General features: G+C 32.0%; 1 protein-coding gene and 1 non-coding gene across 7 annotated transcripts in view; both read left to right on the forward strand.

The window, feature by feature from the left end:
- Window positions 1–20817, forward strand: part of LOC129947229 (protein alan shepard) — a 638535-nt gene that overhangs the window by 184653 nt on the left and 433065 nt on the right. The gene's annotated exons all lie outside the window — the stretch shown is intronic.
- On the forward strand, window positions 15662–15825 carry LOC129948617 (U1 spliceosomal RNA). Its single transcript, XR_008781909.1, has one exon. It is a non-coding gene; the product is annotated as a U1 spliceosomal RNA (small nuclear RNA).

Raw genomic sequence — 20817 nt, forward strand, 5'->3', positions numbered from 1 at the left:
TGTTTGATATTATACTCGTATATCAGAGCGTTTCTAGGATAGAAAATTATATTTAGGGTTTGAAAATACCATCAATAAAGCGTACATACCGTTATTTATGCATATAAAAGCTTTTTTTTTATATACATGAGTATTTGTACATAGCGAACTCTAGAGAGAAAACTTAATTGATGTGCCAATCATTTTCAAACGAATGTGAATTTTTCTCTTGACATTTATTGTCACAAGTTGGGGTGTTTTTTTTTTTTTCATTTTGCTGTCTCCTTTGTTCAAGGGGTGAGAGTCAGTATACAGGGAGCACAATAATAGCAAACCTCAACAAAAAATGGGAAAAGATAGATTGAGGAAAAATATTTGTCACTTATAAGCATTTCCTATATGTCATTCTATGTGACAGTTTTTTTTCATTTTGAAATATAAAAAAAAATCGTCATCATAGGTTTTTGAGGGTTGTCAGAAGTTCGAAAGGATTGGTGTTAAAAGCGCGTTCATAATATCAAAACTTAAATTTCACTTTAGATCAAGTTTGATGCATCTGAAGTAGAAGTGGATAGTGTGTAGGAAATAAATTGATAGTAGTATGGCAATGATATCTATGTTTTTGAAAAAAAAAGTCAGTGAAATAAGTACTGAAAAAAATAAAAATTAGACATATCTCAGCGTTTTTTACTTAATTTTTGAGGAAGTTTTGGGATGGAAAATCGAAAATTTTTTGATTTTTGAAACAACCCGCAAGAATATCATTCAGAATGGCAAATAAAACATACAATTTTTGATTTTTATTTCTTATCAAACTTTGTCGTCAAAACTTTTTAAAAATTTGTCAGAACTTCTGTCTTTGTAGACAATTTAAAGCTCTAGAAAAAAGGTGGAATTGAACATTTTCTTAAGACGAAACGTTTTTCTGTATTCACTCTTCTTTAAATTGATATTTGTTTAAACTTGGAAACACGAAGCTTTCCATATTTAATATGTAAAATATTTTTTTAAGGAGAAATTAAATGCAACTGATGGACCAAATTTTCATTGAATTCTTTTGTCAAAATCAATGTTCCCATCGATATTTATTCACAATGAAATAATAAAATTCTTATGTTGCCGCAATTAAAGTCTTTTAAGTTATCTAATCCCGACTTGGCTATCTTCCCCATTTACCCCATCTTGACGTCAGGCTAGAAACACTACAGTTAAAGGTTCATAATTTAAAGAAAAATGGCGGAATTAAGTGCTATTTAAGTGCTTCATAACTCTTGAAGATTCCGATTGGTTTCTCCAGGCCTCACCCCCAAAATTAGTTCAAAAACCAGAAGTATTCGGAGAATTTTTTTTTAACCAATACAAAATACTGAATACTTTAAAATCAAGTGCTATTTAACTGTTTCTTAGTTTGAGTAACTCCAGATTGATACCTCTCGTCATTGCTCTAAAAACTGTTGTGTTCCCAGCTTGACGTAAGGCACTTGACGAAATTTCGACAAAAAATATCGAAGATGTATTTTTGTGCTCTTAAAGTACTTTAAGTTTGGAAATTCACGGTTTGTGCTCGAAATTTTGACGATAAAAAATTACATTTTTCTGGGAAACTTCCATATCATATATTTTGAGAAATTAAAAATACTTTTAAATGAAGGGTATGATGGCTTGAAAAATTAACTGTTTCGTCCCAATTTTCGGTGATGTTAATCGCAAGAAACTGAAACCGTCAGATTGAATATATTAACTCCATTAGGTTTTTTACTTTCGGCATATTGAAACTCAAGGGTGTTTTTTGAAGTGTGCTTTTTTTAAGAAAAAATAAAAGGTAGGTATATAGTTTTATGCTATGACAAAAATATATCTTTATTATAAAAATAAGAGTTTGCCATAATGTTTTAAAATTAATTCAGTAAAGTGGTCATCGCGGCTGGCTCGAACAAATTCAAGCCGGGAGGCCCAATTTCCGACCACTTTTTTCATCAATTGGAGCCGTATATCAGTAATACGTACCGAATGTTCTCATCTTTGGCGTCAATAGTCTAGAGCTTATCTGCGTAGACAAGCGACTTCACATATCTCCTCAGAAATAGTTCAGCGGGGTTAAATCACACGAGATTTTAGCCACGTGACTACGAAACTCACCAAAAACCAAAAGTTTCCTTCAATAAATTGATTGTTTCGTTGCGTCATCGTGCGAACCAAGCAATATTTTGGTGAGGAAGTTAAACTTAACCGAACATAAAGTGACAGATGTCAAAAGATGGAAAAAGCGGCCAAAATTGACCAAAAATTGACAATAATATTTTACATTTGATAATATAAGTTTGAAAACAATGTCTCCATTCGTTCTCAACATATTTCAGTCAAAAATAAATTAAATTTTTTTTTTTAAATCATCAATTTGAATTTCCTTTTGATTGGAACCCTCAACACTATTGTCAATAAAATTTTGTCAATAACTTAGTTTGTATTCATTATTTTGTTAAATTGAATTTTCTCAAAATTAGACCAGTTCTCAAGAAACTTGATTCTTCGTTGCATAAAATTAATCTAGAGGTTATATTATTGTTTGTTTATTGTGTTGGAAGTGACAAATATTTTCGTCTAAGTTTTCTGATTTATGAACAAAATTTTGGTTGAATTTTAAACTGAATATAGAATTTCAATTTTGTCAGTATTTTATACAAATTTTTAAATCAATCCTCTTTGGTTGTTAGTTTTCACTTATTTTATGGAACGCTGATAAAGACTGATCGAACTCTAAGAGGTTCAACTTATAGAATATTGGGGCTTTTAGTTTAGCTAAAAACAAAACTTTTTTTTCTTTATTTATTCAAGTAGATACTTCAAAACAGACTCAATAAGAATTTCTGTAATTATTTGCATGGGAGACATAGCGTACCAGCAATTTCCAACCATACTTCCCGTTCAAAACACGTAAACATTCTTCCGACGAAAAGAAGCTTTATCAAAATGAAGCCTACGGATTTCTTGTAAAATAGGGCAAGTTTCTAAAAAATGGTAAACATCTTCGTTTTGGTTTGAGTTGCAGCGTGAAAAAATTGCATCTTTGTCAGTTCTATGTGGCCTGTAGTTGAGCTCAAGAATTTCAGACCGTATTTTGATCAGATATCACTATCAGATCTATCCATATCTTTAATAAGATAGTCTGCGTTGGCCTTTAAATTTCTAACATATATTTGCGGAAGCTCGGATCCGGCATATATGGCGTAATTAGGCGTGATACGTGGCAGCCGATAGATTCTTTTGAAAAAATATCTTTGAATATCTTCCATATCCTCTAGAAATTGGTATCCATACACTTGATTCCCATAACAAAAGCAACTGTTCACGGTAGCAGCAAACACCATAAATTTCGATGTAAAGTCCACGAAGCTTCTTGAAAAAAAATGTGACCACATCGAGTTTATAGCTGGTTTGGCTAGTACCAGTTTCTCTTTAATATGATTTTTTATGTTCAAACTATGAGTGATAGTAAAACTCTATATTTAATACTCGCTGACAACTTAAATAATTTTACCATTTAATGTCCAATTTCGTGCATTATTATCTGAACAGTTTTAAGGTTTTAAGATCGTAATTTTAGATTTAGAAATGTTGATTTTGAGATCCCACAAATCGCAATATTGTTTAAGTTTATTTATCTGAAGCTGCAATGTCACTGGGTTATCAGAGAACACCAGCAGGTCAACAGCATAGAGCAAAACCTTCAAAGATATATACAACCATATACCATATACCATATACAATATACAACCTTGTGGAACACCTGTTTCGGTATTAAAGGATCTTGACATAGATATACAATAAAAAATAAAAGTTGTTCATAAATCCGGATAAATTTGGTTGAAAGACCAATAACTGCTAGATTATTTAAAAGTGATCTTCTGTTGATGGTATCAAAAGCAGCTTTAAAATCGACGAAAAAAGTGCATAAGGGCTTCTTTTTGTCGATAAAACGCTCGTAATTTGATCAATCGTTGAAAAGTCCGACTTATCAAATTATTTCTTTCAATCCAATTCACAAGCTTTGTAGAACATTTGTTCATACAGTTTTCTTAGTGAGCTCAGAACTAAAATGCCTCTATAATTTTCTGGTGAACTCGGATTACCCTTTTTAAACATAGAAAATATTGTAGCCCAACAAAAGTAGCTCGGAAATTTCTCTTCTGTAAACATTTTGTCAATACACGCTCGAGAAATTCAGGAGTTGAACTCTTATAGAATTCGATAGGAATGCCATCCAAATCGGCTGCTTTGTTATTTTTCATTCTGCTTAGAGATGCCAACATCTCAACCATGGAAAAAGAAGAGTCTAGCTCTTCGATTAAAACATTTTGCAGGGCAAAGCTGATGGAATTCTGTTCAGGATCTGGCAGTAGTAAACCTTCAAAGTATATGGGCAGGTCGTCAACACTAATACTTAAAAGCGATGACTTGCTACGACCTCCCAAAATCCGTACATTGTACCAGAATTACTTTCAGTACTTTGAGTCCTTACAGTCTACAAGTTTCCCAACCGCTTTGATTAAATGTAATTGCTTTTTCTTTCTACACAAATCTTTATTATATTTTATGATAACATACCTTCAGCATAACGTTGACTTAAGTTTCGTCTATAAGCACCAGTCTTGTTTTCAACTTATCTTGATATGTTGCTAGTTGGAGATTCTTTAACTTCTCTACAATTTTTTTTTAAAGGAACTCACATGAGCCAGTCTCCATTCACTATGCTCATATCTATAAAAGAGCAACCTTGGGTTGAAATAAATGCAAAGTTACCATTAGAATCTTCGTTCGTCACCCCATTCAATACAAAAAAAAAAACAAAATCTTCAAACCTTCCTAACAGTGACTTTCCGTTACCGTTAAAACATTCATCAAGTGAGTTTCTCGTGGAAAAAAACCTCCCATCGTTCTGCAGCTGAGAACGATGAAACCAACAATCATGAGGTTTTCTAAATTGCTATTTACTAAAAATTGTTGCAACTCATCATAGTTTGAGCTCCAATTATTATAATTTAAATAAACAGGACAAATTTGAAAATGTTTTGGACCAAAAACTATATCAATCAAAATTTTGTTTCCATAATTGTTGAAACTTATATTATTAACGCATATCTTCTAGCTCTCCCAAGTCTATGATTTCTTACAGCTGGAGAGCACTTTGCGCTAAAATTTTCAAAATATTTTAAATATTCAATTCAAAACCTCGTTGTTTCCTAAATCCTTATTCAGTAAAATAATCATAGAAAAGGTCATTCAACTGATATTTTTAAAGAAAGACTAACCTACAAATCTATATTGATATCAGTTTTGTATAAGTTTCCTGGGGCAATTAAACCTATCCTCAAAATATCTAAGCGAAAACTAAAATTAAATCTTTTTTTTTGGGTCTCTAAATACGATACAATTTAAAAAAAAGTGTGAGTCTTCTAGATTTTTTGAAAATGTTTACATTTTTCGATAATATTTAGTCAACAGCTGTGCTTGTTGACTGCATCTTGAGGACGTTGCCAGATCAGCAATTTCATATGAATCTTGATATTATTTTCAATTAATTAAATTATACCAATTAAATTATATTTTGTTTTTCAATCTCTTTTTAATCAATACTTTAATTTTGTTTTCTTTCTTTTCTTTTTGATTTAAATTTAAATTATTTACTTTTATTTTGTTTTCTTTTTGACTTAAATTTATTTCTTTACAAATTATATTTTTGTTTCTTTTATTTTTTCGATTGAAATTATTTTTCTTTGCCTTTCTTCTTCTTGTTGTTGTACCAGTGATGAATACGGCAGGAACTTTGCGTTCAATGGTCAGAGTTCTGAGCAAGCAGAAATGTGGTCTCAGGGTTTGTCACATCAATGCACAGAGCTTGCTTCCGAAAATTGATGAATTTCGTGATATCTTTGTCGAGTCGGATGTAGATGTTGTTTGTGTTACTGAAACATGGTTAAGGGATGAATTTAGTGATGAGGTGTGTAGCTTAGAGGGTTACCGCGTTTTTCGCTTAAAAAGAAAGGATCGTATTGGGGGCGGTGTGGCAATTTATGTTAAAGCGACTATAAAATGCAAACTTAAGCTATCATCCGAGGCAGGTAGTAATGTTGAATATCTTTTCGTTGATCTGGTGGGAAATGAGGGTAACCTACTTTTAGGGGCAATCTATAGGCTAATATTGTCCTATGTGGAGACTTTAATTGCAACATTTTAAACCACAATATTTTGTCTGATAGCATGCGTATGTTTAATTTAAGGCCAGTAAACTCTAGCACACCAACTCATTACCTCGGTGGTATTTTTGGTTAGTGACTTAGACGACGTAGCCTTGTATGATCAGCTTTCCGCACCTGCTTTCTCAAAGCATGATTTAATTTTTTTGACGATAAAATTTAGCTTTGATTATTCTGTCAAAAAAATCACTTTTCGTGATTTTAACAACATAAATGTTGTTGCCGTTAGTTGGGATCGTATTTTTTATATGCCATCTTCAAATGAACAGATGGAGTTCTTAACTCAAAATATTCAACTACTGTATGACACTCACGTACCATTAAAAACTAAAATTTTAAAACCAAATAATAAGCCATGGTTTACGAGTAACATACGAGTCTTAATGCAACAACGGGATGATGTGTACAACAATTGGAAGCGTTATCGGTTGATTGAGTTGCGACGTACGTATTGTTTGGTTCGTAACAAAGTTGTTGCTGAAATACGATCAGTCAAATCACAAACTTTCTCTCATCAGCTTAGTACTTCATTGAACGGGAGACAATTGTGGAAGAACTTACGCAATATTGGTATTGGAAAGTCAAGAAACGTGGCAGCTGAGGTTGTAGATGTTAATACACTCAACCAAACCTTTGCCTCTTTGCCATCGACACTGGTGTCTTCGTCGAGTACATCAGAAATTTTACCATTTACGGATCAGTCAGATAATCTTGGTTTTGGTTTTTGCTCTGTAGGTATTGCTGATGTTGTTGAAGGTCTGCTGTCTGTTAAGTCAAACGCTGTTGGACTGGATTCTATTCACCATACATTTTTGTATATGATTTTGCCTATCGTGTTGCCATATCTTACGTTCGCTTTCAATACGATTTTAATGTCGGGAGTGTATCCTGACCTGTGGAAGGCAGCCAAAATCATACCACTCCCAAAAAACGCAAAAGGCTTTGAATTCAGGCCTATCTCAGTCCTTTCCTACTGGTCGAAAGTCTTTGAGAAAATTTTGCAGAAACAAATCAATATTTATCTTACGGCGATTTCTATGTCTGGTTTTCGAAAAAAGCACAGCTGCATCACAGCACTTTTAAATGTCACTGAAGACATAAGGCAAGCGTTGGATAAGGATGAGGTAACATTTTTGGTTCTGCTTGATTTCTCAAAGGCTTTCGACACAGTTAACCATCTCAATGTATGTAAAAAGCTTATCCAGAAGTTTGATTTTTCACCATGTGCTACGAAGCTTATTTATTCTTATTTGACTAATAGAACACAAGCAGTTCAAGTTGGTGACACCTTGTCTAATTTTTTGCCGCTTGCTTCTGGTGTTCCTCAGGGGTCCATATTGGGTCCTCTATTGTTCTCTATTTACGTCAATGAACTTCCATCCTTGGTTGATAATTGTTCTTGTCAAATGTATGCTGATGACGTTCAGCTGTAACTAAGCTGCCCACTTGGACTCATTGAGCATGGAGCTTTCTGTGTCAATGAAGACCTTGAAAAAATTTTAAATTGGTCCCAATTAAATGGTCTTATTTTGAACCCAAAAAAATCAAAATGTGTAGTTATATCTAGAAAGAGTCTAGATCTTGACTATTTTCCGCCGATTATGTTGAGCAATGCTCCAATCGAATATGTTGAAACTGCCAAAAATCTCGGAGTGACTTTTAACCGCTTTTTGACTTGGGACAATCATATAAATGAACTTGTCGGCAAAGTATATGGTGTTCTACGTGCATTATGGATTACGATTAAAAACACGTTTACTTCTTGCCAAAACTTTAATATTACCGATTTTGACATATGGCTGCGAAATATACTGCAACTGCAATTACGTAAGCAAATGTAAACTCAATGTTGCCTTTAATAGTACTGTTCGTTACGTCTTTGGCCTACGAAGATACGATAGAATATCTGATTTTGCTACGCTGCTGCTGGATATGCCGTTTGGAAAGTATCTTGAACTTCGCAGTTTGATCTTGCTCTCTGACATACTGCTTACACTCCAACCACAATACTGTTTTGACAAAATTAGTTTTGCTACCTCGCATAGATCTCGTCAACTGATTCATCCTCGCTATTCGTTTTTAGCATCCGAGCGCCAATTTTTTGTAAATTCAGTCCATCTTTGGAATTCCTTACCACGCAATATTAAAGAAATTCAAAACACAACAAGAATTAAAAAGGTTTTAAAAAGTCATTTTTCAGTAAATACTTAAATGAAATTTAAAAATTGTATTATACATAAATATATATTCTTTTCTCTCTCTCATTATCGTTTAATTATATTTGATTCAATTTTAATATTAATTTAACTAATTGCTTGCTCAACTCTGTAAAATTAGCTTATAACTATCTTATAAGATATTGTATCTTACAGTTATTTAGCAATCACGAAATAAATAAATAAATAAATAAAATAAAAATCTGGTCAAGTGTACAGACCTAGCTCGACATTTGGGATTTTAAAGCTAACTCCAAAATGTGCTGTCAAATCAAAAAGTGTAAACATAAATTGGGACGTATTTCGAAACCAAATTTAAATTTTTTTTTAAATAGTGTGCATATAAAATGCTCCTTAATAGCTTCGAGATACTTTAGTTTTTGTTCTAAACTATTTGTTGGTATCGAGTTCAAATAATTTTCATTATTTATACTCATAGAGAAATTTCTCAAAAGTTTAGTACTTTCCATTGATCCACATCAATATACTTGTATACTCGTATATAAAGTCATTCAAAATTAAGCACAAATAAGAAACTGATTTACCAAGAATAGAAATAAAATTCATCGTTCCCCAGAAAAGCAGAACAATTTCTATAAATGCTTAATTTTTGTTTATGTAATGCTTGTTTTGAGCTCTAATAAAACTTTTCAATTAGTTTATGAGAAAATTTAACTTTATCCATAATTCAATAAATAAATATGTATGTTTGTATGTTTATTTTGATTGTTTTCCTAGAAATGATTTCAATATCTCATAAAGAAGTCCTTATATTTATTTTTGTTTTCTTCTCGACGACCGACACGAAGTTTGCGTTTATTCACACTTTTCATAAATAAAAAAAGGACGAAAAAAATCTCTCTCTCTGAAATATATAGAAATACATATTTTTTAAAAATAAACTTCTCATTCCAAAATGTGTTCGCTTTGGATGTCAAAATACTTAGAAAACATTCAGAGCAAAAGTTTTCATCAACAATCATCAGTATATAGATACAACAAGAGGACTACGACAACAACAACAAGGATTACAACAAAACAAGTCAAGAACTTCTATAAACGGCCTTGGCTTGGAACAAAAAAAAGTTCATGCGCCACTGCGAAACTGTCACCAATAATCATGAAATCACCCGCCGAACATGACATTAATTCCCCCAAAGGATTATCCGTGTTGAGCGAAGGATATAAGTAATGTCCTTAAAATGTTACTCTATATATGTTCATATCCATACAACAAGAATAACAACTACATCCTCGTATTATACAACAAATAAAAATAAAGAAACCAAATTACGTTAACACGCATCAAAGAGGGAACTTTAAATCCTTTACGAAGAAAAAAAAATTGGCAAATGAAAGTCGAAGGATTATAGCTCCTTTTTGCTCACCCATCCAACCATCTATCTGATCGAAAATTGTAGCTCTAGAGGAATGGATAGGTAGATATGTATTCGTAGAAAGAAAGACACAAGTTTACTCTTTTAAGACATTACCGAAAATGTTTATCATTTTTCAATTCGTCCTGTTGTAGTGTATCGTAGTTTTGAATCTTTTAACTTAACCCTATAAAACGTATATAGGTACTACTTTAAAGTATATGGGAGATATAAGACCGGTATCTACAAATTCGTTTAGCTAGAACAGGGTGTTCGTTTTTTCAAGGACGTTTTCTATTTTGTTTTGTTGGTTTTTGAAAAGAAGAAGCAAAAATGTTTGATTTAAGACACCGTGAAAATAATTTCAAGCCTTTAATTTAACTTTAACAAATGCTTTCGGTAAAAATGTCTAAAGTTAAAAAAATTCATTTAAGGTTTTCGACTTAGTCTAAGGACTTTTATTGTTGAGTCTTGAATTTACAACAAATTTTAATTATCTTATTCATATAGTCCTTAGTCAATATGACAGAAAAATTCATATTTGTTAAAGTATTAACGCCTTAAGTTCATTGGGTCAGTGTAACCAGTTTCTGACCTAAGTTTTTTTTAACGTCAAAGAATTATAGTTTTTGGACATTTTTTGGTGTCCTAAGTCCGAATTTGGCTTCAAAAACAATTTATTACTAAACTTTTTGACGTATTAAATATTAAAGCTTGGAAAAACATCTTTCTCTTAAAGTTACGTTAATTAATGAACCAGTTTTCAATACCTATATCTTCAATATTCAGTTTAGATTTTTTCAGTATTCCACAAATGGTTTTAAAAACCCTCTTAAGTTGTTAAACCTATTCCACAAAACCAGCAAAACCACGCTAAACCATTTATGTTAAAACGGTTTTTGACAACAAAAAACAGTCAAAAACGCCTTAAAAACCATTTCTGTTGACAATAAACCACTTTTTCCAAAAATCTCTATCACATCATGATTCAAAAATATGTTGAAACAAATATAAAAATAATGTTGAAAAAATTATAAGATCAATTCTTTTGTGGACAACAAAATACTTTTGAAAAATATTATTTGATTTATATATCAGAAAAGAAGTTTATACCGCGTTTTTTGAGTACAAATTTAGAAAAAATAGTTTTAATACCGATACTGAAACAGACAAATAGATAATCAAAAATCAGTGAATTTATCCTTTCAACTTTTTGTACTGGAGGATTTGTTAATACTTCAGAGGAACCAATGATTGTTGAAAATTTGATTTGGCTAAGATCAAACTTCAAGCGACAGTTCTGCTTCACTACCTGAATAAAAAGTTCGGAACTTTTAGTGATATTCAAAATTCTGTATCATGGTCAAAAATTGTCATATCGATATTTAAGAAAAAGTCGTATTAAGTTTTCGGTACTGTGATGGCTTAAGAAGAAAATTTCAAAACAATAGGCTCCAAGAAATTTCAGGAAGGAACAGATTGAGAGCTTTTCAAATTGGTTCGAGCTCAATAAATAAATTGGGTGTCGCAACAGTCCGTTGATGAACTAGGCCTAGTGACCTACAACTCAACCATTCCTGTGTGCGAGTAATGTTGTCAGAAACGAAGGGGACCTACAGTTTATATGCCGAATTTGAACGGCTAATTTGAGAAAGCCTTTTTTCATGATAAGTTTACTCTTGGAGAATTTGTCAATTCCTCGCAAGAGGCAGTACCCATAAAAAGACTTTAGATGGCATAGGCAGGGATCGAACCCAAGACCTCGTGCATGACAGTCCAGCGCACTAACCATCATGCCACGGGTACTACACGGGTTCGATCGGTCGAATTGAAAAGTTTGGCATTTCTCGACTTTTCAAAATCCTTAGAATTTTCGTGCGTTCGAAATACTCTCTTTCATTATCCATGTTTTAGGAAAAAGAAGAAATATTGACGTTTTTCTTTAAGATTATTGATTATTGATCCCAACTTTAAAGTTTTACGAACAAAAATATGTAATTTATAATCAAAAATGTGTTTGATTTGTAATTAAATTTTTAGAAGAAATCAATTTACTCTTCTTCTTAAATTTTTTAAAAGCTAAGTGAAACAATACTAAGAGGCCAGTTATAGCTATCATTGGTTTAGATCATTGAAACCAATCATTAGACTTTTTTTTGACAGGTTGGTTAAAGCTATCATTGAAAATTTCTGTTGGGCAAAAGTTGATCATTGAAAGTAAAAATGGGAATACAAAAAAGTGGAAAGCTTTCAGTCGAACAATTTTGTTCTGAATTATAAACTAAAAAATCAGCTGTTCATTGAAAACGGTTGTATCATTGAAAAATTAAAAATGAACTAAAAGAAAAGTTCTGGGTTGAACAAAGAATTTTTCTAACTAGAAAACATCGACAACTCATTATCTTCATTTCGACACCAATCAAATCAAATTTGGATGCCTTCATCGATTTTATCATCTCGAAACTAAATGTTCAATGATGAAACCAATGATAGCTAAAATTACCCTCAAACAAATTGTTTAAAATTGATTTTCTACTAGAATATCTTGAGAACGTAGAAAGACATTGACTTAAAATTTGAATTTAAAAAAATGTAATGATGCTTTTTTTTTTACAAAAATTGAAAACCTTCAAAAATTACTACTAGAAGACAGCTTTAAATAACATTTTTGTAGATTAAACTTTGTCAAGCTCCTTAAAAAATGGCTGCTTGACTTATAACGATTATCTTGTTTTTTTCAGCTTCAATTTTTTTGTTGAAATGAATTCCAAAATTAACTGAAATAGTCATTTATGGTTTTTGAAGACATTAACGATAAATTTCAAATCCTAATGAAATTATATATTTTGATACTACCCTTGTCATTTCTGAAAATTCCAAAAAAATTGGAGGAAGGAGATAACAGGTTTTGACTCCAAACAAAACGTTTCAAAAGACTGTACTCTTTTGAATTATTGTTCAAAGAATTATTTCAATACATTGACTTCATTAAGAAAATGCAATTTCAAAATATTCATTCATTTGAAATAAAGACAATCTTTTGAGAATTTTATTTTAGATTTTTGTTTATTGTTTTTTAATGTCTGTGTTTGGTGAATTTTAAGTCTTGGAAGGTTGCTTTAAAGTTAAAATAATATTGAAATGAAATCAAAACACATATACAATTTCATTAGTAAAATCAAAAGAAGGACGTTGGGCTATAGAAGAGCTCAATTTAAAAAGTGTCCTTTGAAAAGAACTGTTGATGGCCTTGAAGTGTAAGCCAATACTCAGTCTTCTTTTAATCTGAATGAATGTAAAGTCCAGGTCAACATTTTTTCTAGAAGAATTCCGGTTCCGTGAATTAATAAATTAAGGTTCTTTTTGCGTCAGTATTTTCTAGATGAACTGATATTTCTGGGAATTTAGTACTTTATGTCAGTGGTAGTCTAAATTCTGGTACTATTGAACTATTGGAAAATTCTTCGATCCTTTTCAAGAATTCCGACAAAATTTAAAACCATTCAAGTAGTAGTTAAAATATTTTAAACGATGTCTTATCTTCAAAAAATACCCTGTTTGAAACTGAAGTGCAAGGATATCGCCATCACCATTCACCAGTACTTCCACTATCCTATCAAATGATAAGTTCTAAACTTTTCTACTTCTACAATTTTATTTTTATTTTGTTTATGTTGCTTCAAAACAAGACAAGAGTGAGATAATAACACCTCCTTGAGTTTTGTTTTAATTTAATACCGAAAGGATTTAAACGAAAAACGAAATGGAAGTCCTTATACGAAGACGGAGCGAGCTCCTTAAACAGATTCAGAGGCAGACAGACAGACAGGAAGTTGCATGAATTGCACGAATTGAAATGGAATAAACACTTGGTGATTTATAGAGCTTAGAAGCAAGTTGGTGGTTTAAAGTTATACCTACGTTAATGTTACGTACCTAACCTATACCTAAACACCAAAGGCCTCTTATTCGGTGTTTTTAGTTTTGGTTTTCTTTCGTCGGTCGGTATAAAGTGAAGGAGTTTGTGTCGCTTTTCTATAAAAAAGGATTATGCAAAAAGCTAAAAGTTTTTCACTACTTATTATCCTTGACCAGTGAAATAGTCGAATTTCTTCTTAGAAAAAAATAAATATCAAAAAGTTCTCCTCAGCCTTTCTCCCAAAAACTCTTAACTAACTGAATATGTCTGTTTTTGGGGTTGTTGTTGTTTTGGTTGTTTTTGTTACCCTAACCACCATTGACCAAAATACTCAGGTGCCGGTGGCTTGGTCGCCTGTTGGTTGGAAGAAGCCTATACGAAGCACGAAAGGCTTGCGTTGCATGCTGCTTCTAAAATTCATGTCTTGTATTTTTGGAATGCATGTGCTTCTGTTGGTGCTTTAGTTGAAAGACACATAAGATTAATGACTTTGTTAGATGGATTCAGACACTTGGGAGTTGAGGATATTAATGAAGGATTTCCCTTTATGCAGATAGACGCATAGTAAAGACTTTAAAGCACCTAACCTACTCGTCGTACCTTCCTAGTTCACTTTGTTTCAGAGCAATAGCTGGGAAGAAGCAAAAGAACCGAACCGAAGAACCAAGCTAAAACTGAACTGAACTAGAGATTTGTTTTCAGTGATGTGGTTGGTCAAGGAAGGGATAACAATAAAATTTGTGTTTAGTTAAAATTTGTTAGTTCTTAAGGATTTAACCGAGTGGAAAATTAGGGTTGTTAGAAATTCTCTGTATCGCTATGCATAGCATAGGTAGATATATCGAAAGACTCTTATAGAATATAATACGAAGAAATTCAGCTAGAACATATTTTGAGGTTACATTCTTTGGGGTTTCCTTTGAAATGAGAATACATTTGTTTTGAACGTTTTCAAAGTTGGAATGAGTAGGAAAATATGGCTATTTAGTAACAATATAACTTTTATTACCCTGTATTCGTAGAATTCTTAGGTTTCTAGCCTACCTACCATATCTTCACTTAAGGTAAATTATTATTAAAATATAGGCATTTATATGATGGTTTGTCATAAGGAGGAGGCCTTAAGAAATTTAACAGCTTGATGAATTAAATTTTGGTTCTGCTTAAAGAAATATTAATACCAAAGAGAAATACCAACTTTAAATGTGAGTTATGAAATCAATTTATTCAATTAAATTGAAATTTATTGTGTCTTCTTTGAAATATTGGTGTACAAATAAACAATAATTGCTTGAAGCCACAGAGAGAAGTTAAAGCTGATTCAGCTAAACAAATGGAAAACAAATTAATCTTACAAAAGCCTTAGAAACTATTTCTTCAAAGTAAAGGATTTGAGTGAAAAGGATTTGATGATTCAGTTTATCCAGATTTATATTTATTTTCTGCACTTCTAGATTCTTGGGAAAATTTGATTGCACTGAATTAAATATTTAATTTCCAGAACTGATTTTCGGATTGAAATCACATTTCTTCAATTTGTCTGATAAAATTGTACCTTCCTACGAGTAAGTCTAAAAATAATTGTGTGAATTGAATGACCACCGTTGGGTTTAAGTTTTAAGGTTTTGATTTGATCTTTTCATGCCTTAGAAGATTTAATGAAATAGAGCAAAAGACCCCATGTATATTTTGTAAATTCTAGGAAAGTATGCTGATTCACTCTTACTTCTCGTTTTCGCTCTACATTTTGAGCCAGACTCTCGTAAGGGTAGGTTAGGTAAGCAAGACGAAAGATCAATAGGAAAAGGCGGCTAGCTTATCTAATCATGAAGGTCGTTCGTGTTTCATAAATTTATATTTCAAGGTTGGTAGTTTCAAAAAAATGCACAAGTAGCGAAGAAAGATCATGGTTAAGGCATACTTACTTGGCGTAGGGGTTACCGTGATCAATAAGGCGGTTCCCCCGGAGCGAGGCTTGGCCATTGCACTTAAGATTAAGTTGACCTCTCCAGATATTTCTAATGCGATTAACTCGTGCGTGTAATTTTTGGTAGCCGGGGATGGTGTTCAAGTTGCCCCGACATTAATATAAAATTTAAAAAGTATACTTCAAGACTAAAGAGGTATAAAAGTGTATATTGTGCACTTTAAAATAAAAATGAACGTAATAGCACAGGAAGGATCATTGATGTGGAAACACTGTTTTACCCAAAAACAAATCTTGAGTTCAGGATTGGTCCACCGTCAATGAGGGTTTTGTTGAGTTTTTGATTTTGTGTGTACAAAATTGAGTCCCAAAACGGAATTTAGCTTCAGACCTGGAGTATTGAGTAACGTCTTTGATAAGTTTGTACCTGCTTAATTAAATTATAATTTTGCAATAAATGTTATTGCTGAACAATAATTTATAAATCGGGATATAATATTGCATATTTTAAACTTGAATTAGCATAGTTGTTGTTAAAGAAACAAGAAATGTCTGGAATTTAGAAACTAATCACTGATTTTGTATACAAATTGGAAAAGACTGAATCAAGTTGTTCGATTCAAAGTAAATTTAGTGTTCTTGCGTGTTTAAAGACTTTAAATTTAATATTTGAAAAAAGAAAAATTAACAAATGAGAACGGATTCTGATTTATACGACGTTGAAATGCCCGATCGAGTTTGAAATGGATCAACTTTTGCTTTGGCCTGACCTTTGTGTGTCGTTAACGGTACAACGATATAAAGCTTATTTGCAACGCTTAAGTTAACATTTTAGATTGCATTATAGGAGCTCATTGTTTTATTCGAAATATCAAAGCCCGACTACCAAACCTGAATTTGTAGTTTTGATATAATAGGTGAACAATATGGTTCTGTACACTTGGGCGTATACGTAACGTTTATTGTTTTATTTTTTAATTCAAATATGGCTTTAAACAATTTAGCGATAATTTTTGTTAATTTGTAAAAACATCTGCTTTTAGGAGTTGGGTTTAAAACTTTGTTAGTTAATAGTTTTTAAAGATGGCCACACTTAGAACACACGTTTTTCATTCAAATCAACGTTTTTTGGCCACTCTTTAAAGAAAAGAGGCTGAGCTGCGATCTGCCTTAATAATTTTCCATTGACGACTGTAAAAACGTTCATGTTAAATTTCATTAATAAAAACATTAAGAAGTCAACATCCTTCATGTTTTCAGGAAATTTGAGTCAAAATTCAACTTTAAATAGTTTTTAAATACAGGCTTTTATTATTTGTAAATACCTTAAGTTGGTTTTTATACAAACTCCACAAAAAGTTTGGAACAATATTTTTAAATTAGTCTGACATTAATAACTTGATTTTTGAAAAGATTTTCAGGTGAAAATCATTTTTAACAATTTTTACTAATTTTTCAGTTTTTTGCGAGGCTTTGAAAAAACGCCTTTTATATAATGTTTGCATAATAAGTTATGGGCGAAAAATCGTAAAAGCTTAATTTATCGTGCTTGATATTATCCCTTAAATTTCCAAAATGTCATTTAAATTAATTTTGTCTGTATGGCTTAGACAGCTAAAATTTACAGAAAGTTTTGAAAACTTGTAGATATGATAGATGATTATTAAAACAAGGTCAAGTGTTGAAAATGTTCCTACGAAGCAATAACGAAAAGACGCCAAAAGTTACATGAAAACATAAAGGTTATGCATGGTTTTGTTTCGAAAATCTCTATTTCTAGCTCATAATTTTGAATGGTATTAAATTTTTTATTTGAGGTAAGCTTTTTAATTCACTTGATTTTATACAAAATTTCGTGAAAGAGTTGTAGCGGTCTCTAAGAATCAATGACGTAGGAAGAACTTCTTTTACTACTGTAAAATCAGTGTAATCAATTGCAATGAGTTCAGAATTGCTAAAGACTACAGAAATCTTCCATTAATAACCCTCAGCATTGATTTTTAACCGTCCATCTCCTATTTTTGTGTTAATGTCATTATTGTAAGAAAATCCTGATGATAGGCAACAAAGCAAGCAACACCAAGCACCAAATGGTATGCTACTATAATAAGTGTCCTAGAAAAATATATCGAATATTTAATTCTAGGTGTTCCCAAGGGATCTGCTCTAATAAACTGGAAATGAGATATTTACGGTGTTAAAAAGTAGCTGAAACAATGTCCAGACTCGTAACTACCTCTACACAAAAACTCATATCATATTATTGCTCCGTTGCGACGTAAAGAACGGATAAACAAACAAACAAACAAGCAAACAAACTGACTTTACCATTTTAAATATTAGTATAGAAATAATTTGATCAGTTTTGATTTGCGTCATTAATATTGTCGTTTCTTTTTTATATTACATTTCAGCCAGCATTTAAAATTTTTCGTCTTGCTGGCAAAAACTTAACTTTTTAAATAATTCCACACAAAAAATCTTGATAACGACGAGAACCTTCAAAATCACCATTTTTTGAAACAATGCATCTGGAAACCTGCATTTCTTAAATGTAAAATCGACTAAAATTCGGCAGTGTTGAAAAAAGTAGATTTCCATATTACACTCTGTTCAAAAAAAAAAATTCTTACGTTGAAGCTAGTTCTCCATAAAAAATAGCTTTGAAAAATTATGATAATAAAGTAATTGTTAAATCGATCAAATTATTCATCTTTGGCAGTGAAAGAATGAACATCTGGTCCAAACAAAATTAAAAGTGAATCCTGCAACCCTTGAAAATATCCCTTCTTCTACGGCTCCCGAGCATCCCACAAACAATCATATATTACTTTCCATTAAAAATAAAGCTCCATATTATGACCTTTTTGAAATCGAAGTTATACTGTGTATGGTATACGTGCCAAGTCTATCAAGCCTGCTCCAGCCAAAAATATTTGAAAGCTGCCACTGAACCATTTTTTGTGTGCAACAAAGCAAAAAACCCTCCAATGACTAGACTAAAATCTAAATTATTTGAAATGCTTTCTAGTCTCTTTGTAGATAGATACTTTTTTACCTGCTTTATTATTCCAATACTTAGTGGATTTAGGTATCTTCAACTCAGCTACTTTTTATACCTACATACATACAAACATATACCCAATAGATCTTTTTTTATTTCCATCATTTTCCATTAGAAAAATAATCACTAAAATACAAAATCTCTACAGATGCAGATATACCTTCGCTAAAAACCTATCTACCTTTTATAGCACGTGATTTCCGCAATCAAGTTTATAATTCTCTCTTCGAACACAAAGAGAAACCCATTTAGCTTGGTGGTTATCCTATCCTTTAAAGGTATACCTTCCTCCAGCATCATCATATCTTTTATACCTTCGGTGGTTTTTTTTGCCTTTGACAAGCCATGTGCCTGATGATGATAATTTACAAAACCCATCCAAAGTAACAAATAAAAATGCTTAACCGAACTAAAGTAATGAGTAAGTATTAAGCTTTTAAGAGAAAAATCCTAAACTGAAACTAACCAAGCCCAACATCATTGAAGAGAGAATCACAACACAAAAATATTTGTAAGAGAGATACAATCCTAAAACATGTCTGTCTGACTTTGAACATCCATACAAGCTGGCAGCCCACCCTCTGACACAACTGACATCTACCGACCGACCTACCCCATCGTCATCCGAATAATTATAGTAAGTTTTGTCATCATCATCCCTGCATTAGTATCTTTTCTTTTTCTGTTTCTTTTTGTCAGTTCTTTTGAAGGGCTCATTTCACCTAGCCTCCTTCTCAAACTGGGACGGACTAAAAACACAAAGCGTCTATTCACTGTTACTTTGCTTGAAGAGTACCATTTGCCATATAATCATGGTTTTCTTGGTCGTCGTAGTCGTAGCAATGGTCGTCATCGTACTCGTTCTACTCGTCTTCGTCGTTGACGTCGACGTCGACTACAAGCGTCTTGGCGAAGCATAAAATGCGATTGCAAGTGTAAAATGCCTTGCGGCGGCCTTCACTTACACATTCATGCATCCAGTGATGGTGTACTTGGGAGAAGAGTTGCCACCATACCCCAAAGTAAATCGACTGGCCAAATTTTTAAATATTTGTAGTTCTTAATCGGGTCTCTCAAAAGTAACCCCAATATTAGTCCAATTTCAATCAAAAATCTTGTAGCTTAAATTAGCCCAAAATCTTGTTAAAATTATAGCCTGAGACCAGAAACGTAGACCAATTTAAATTCTTGTTGCTCTGACGGTTTTAATTCTTTTTGGACCTCTTTTTCAATAACATTGGTTTTTTGTTGTTTGTAGCCGAAAATCACCGAAAATGTGTAGCTTAAATTAGCCCAAAATCAGAGCAAAAAAGTAACCCAATTTAGAACTAGAGCAACGTTTTTCATTTGTAGCCTAAATCAACCCAATAAAGTTGACAATTTCGAACTAAAAAAGTAGCAATAAATAGTGTTGTAGCTCTAATAAGCCTAAAATCGGAACCAAAAGGTAGCCCAAATAGTAACCCAATTTTATTGAAAAATCTTATAACTTCAAAAGCTAATAAAACAATGTTTGTCATTTGTAGCTCAAATTTGCCAGAAAAGGAACTGAAATGCCCAAATTGGTCCCAAATTTAATGGAAAATGTATACAAAATAAAAGTCCAATTACAATGCAGAAAAATATTGGTAGTTTCAAGTGGATTTCATTTTAATTGAATTTGTTTTCAATGTGTAGCCCAAAGTAGCCCAATTTCAATAAATGAAACCAATGCATGTGTCTTTATAAAAACAACGTTTTTTTTTGCAATACAAAATTTTAGAGCTTCAATCAAATTTTTTTTTTTTTGTTTTTGGTTAAGAATGTTTTTTATTGGCCTAAGCCATCTGAGCCAAAAAAGTAGCCCAAATAATAATATAATTTTAATACAGAATCGGCCCAATTATGATTTAAAGAATTTTGTTTATCTATTTGTAGCTTAAAATCGGATGCAAAAAAGTAACGGTGATAATAAAGTATCTGGTAAAATTGGTTTTAACTAAAAAAAAAAAAACAAAATCGGGGCTAAAAAATAGCCCAGTTTTAAATCTTGTTGCTTCAACATTTTTTAAACTTCTTAGCCCAAAATCGGTCCAAAATACT

This window comes from Eupeodes corollae, chromosome 2 (genome assembly GCF_945859685.1).
Source record: "Eupeodes corollae chromosome 2, idEupCoro1.1, whole genome shotgun sequence".
In the NCBI taxonomy this organism is placed as follows: Eukaryota; Metazoa; Arthropoda; class Insecta; order Diptera; family Syrphidae; genus Eupeodes; species Eupeodes corollae.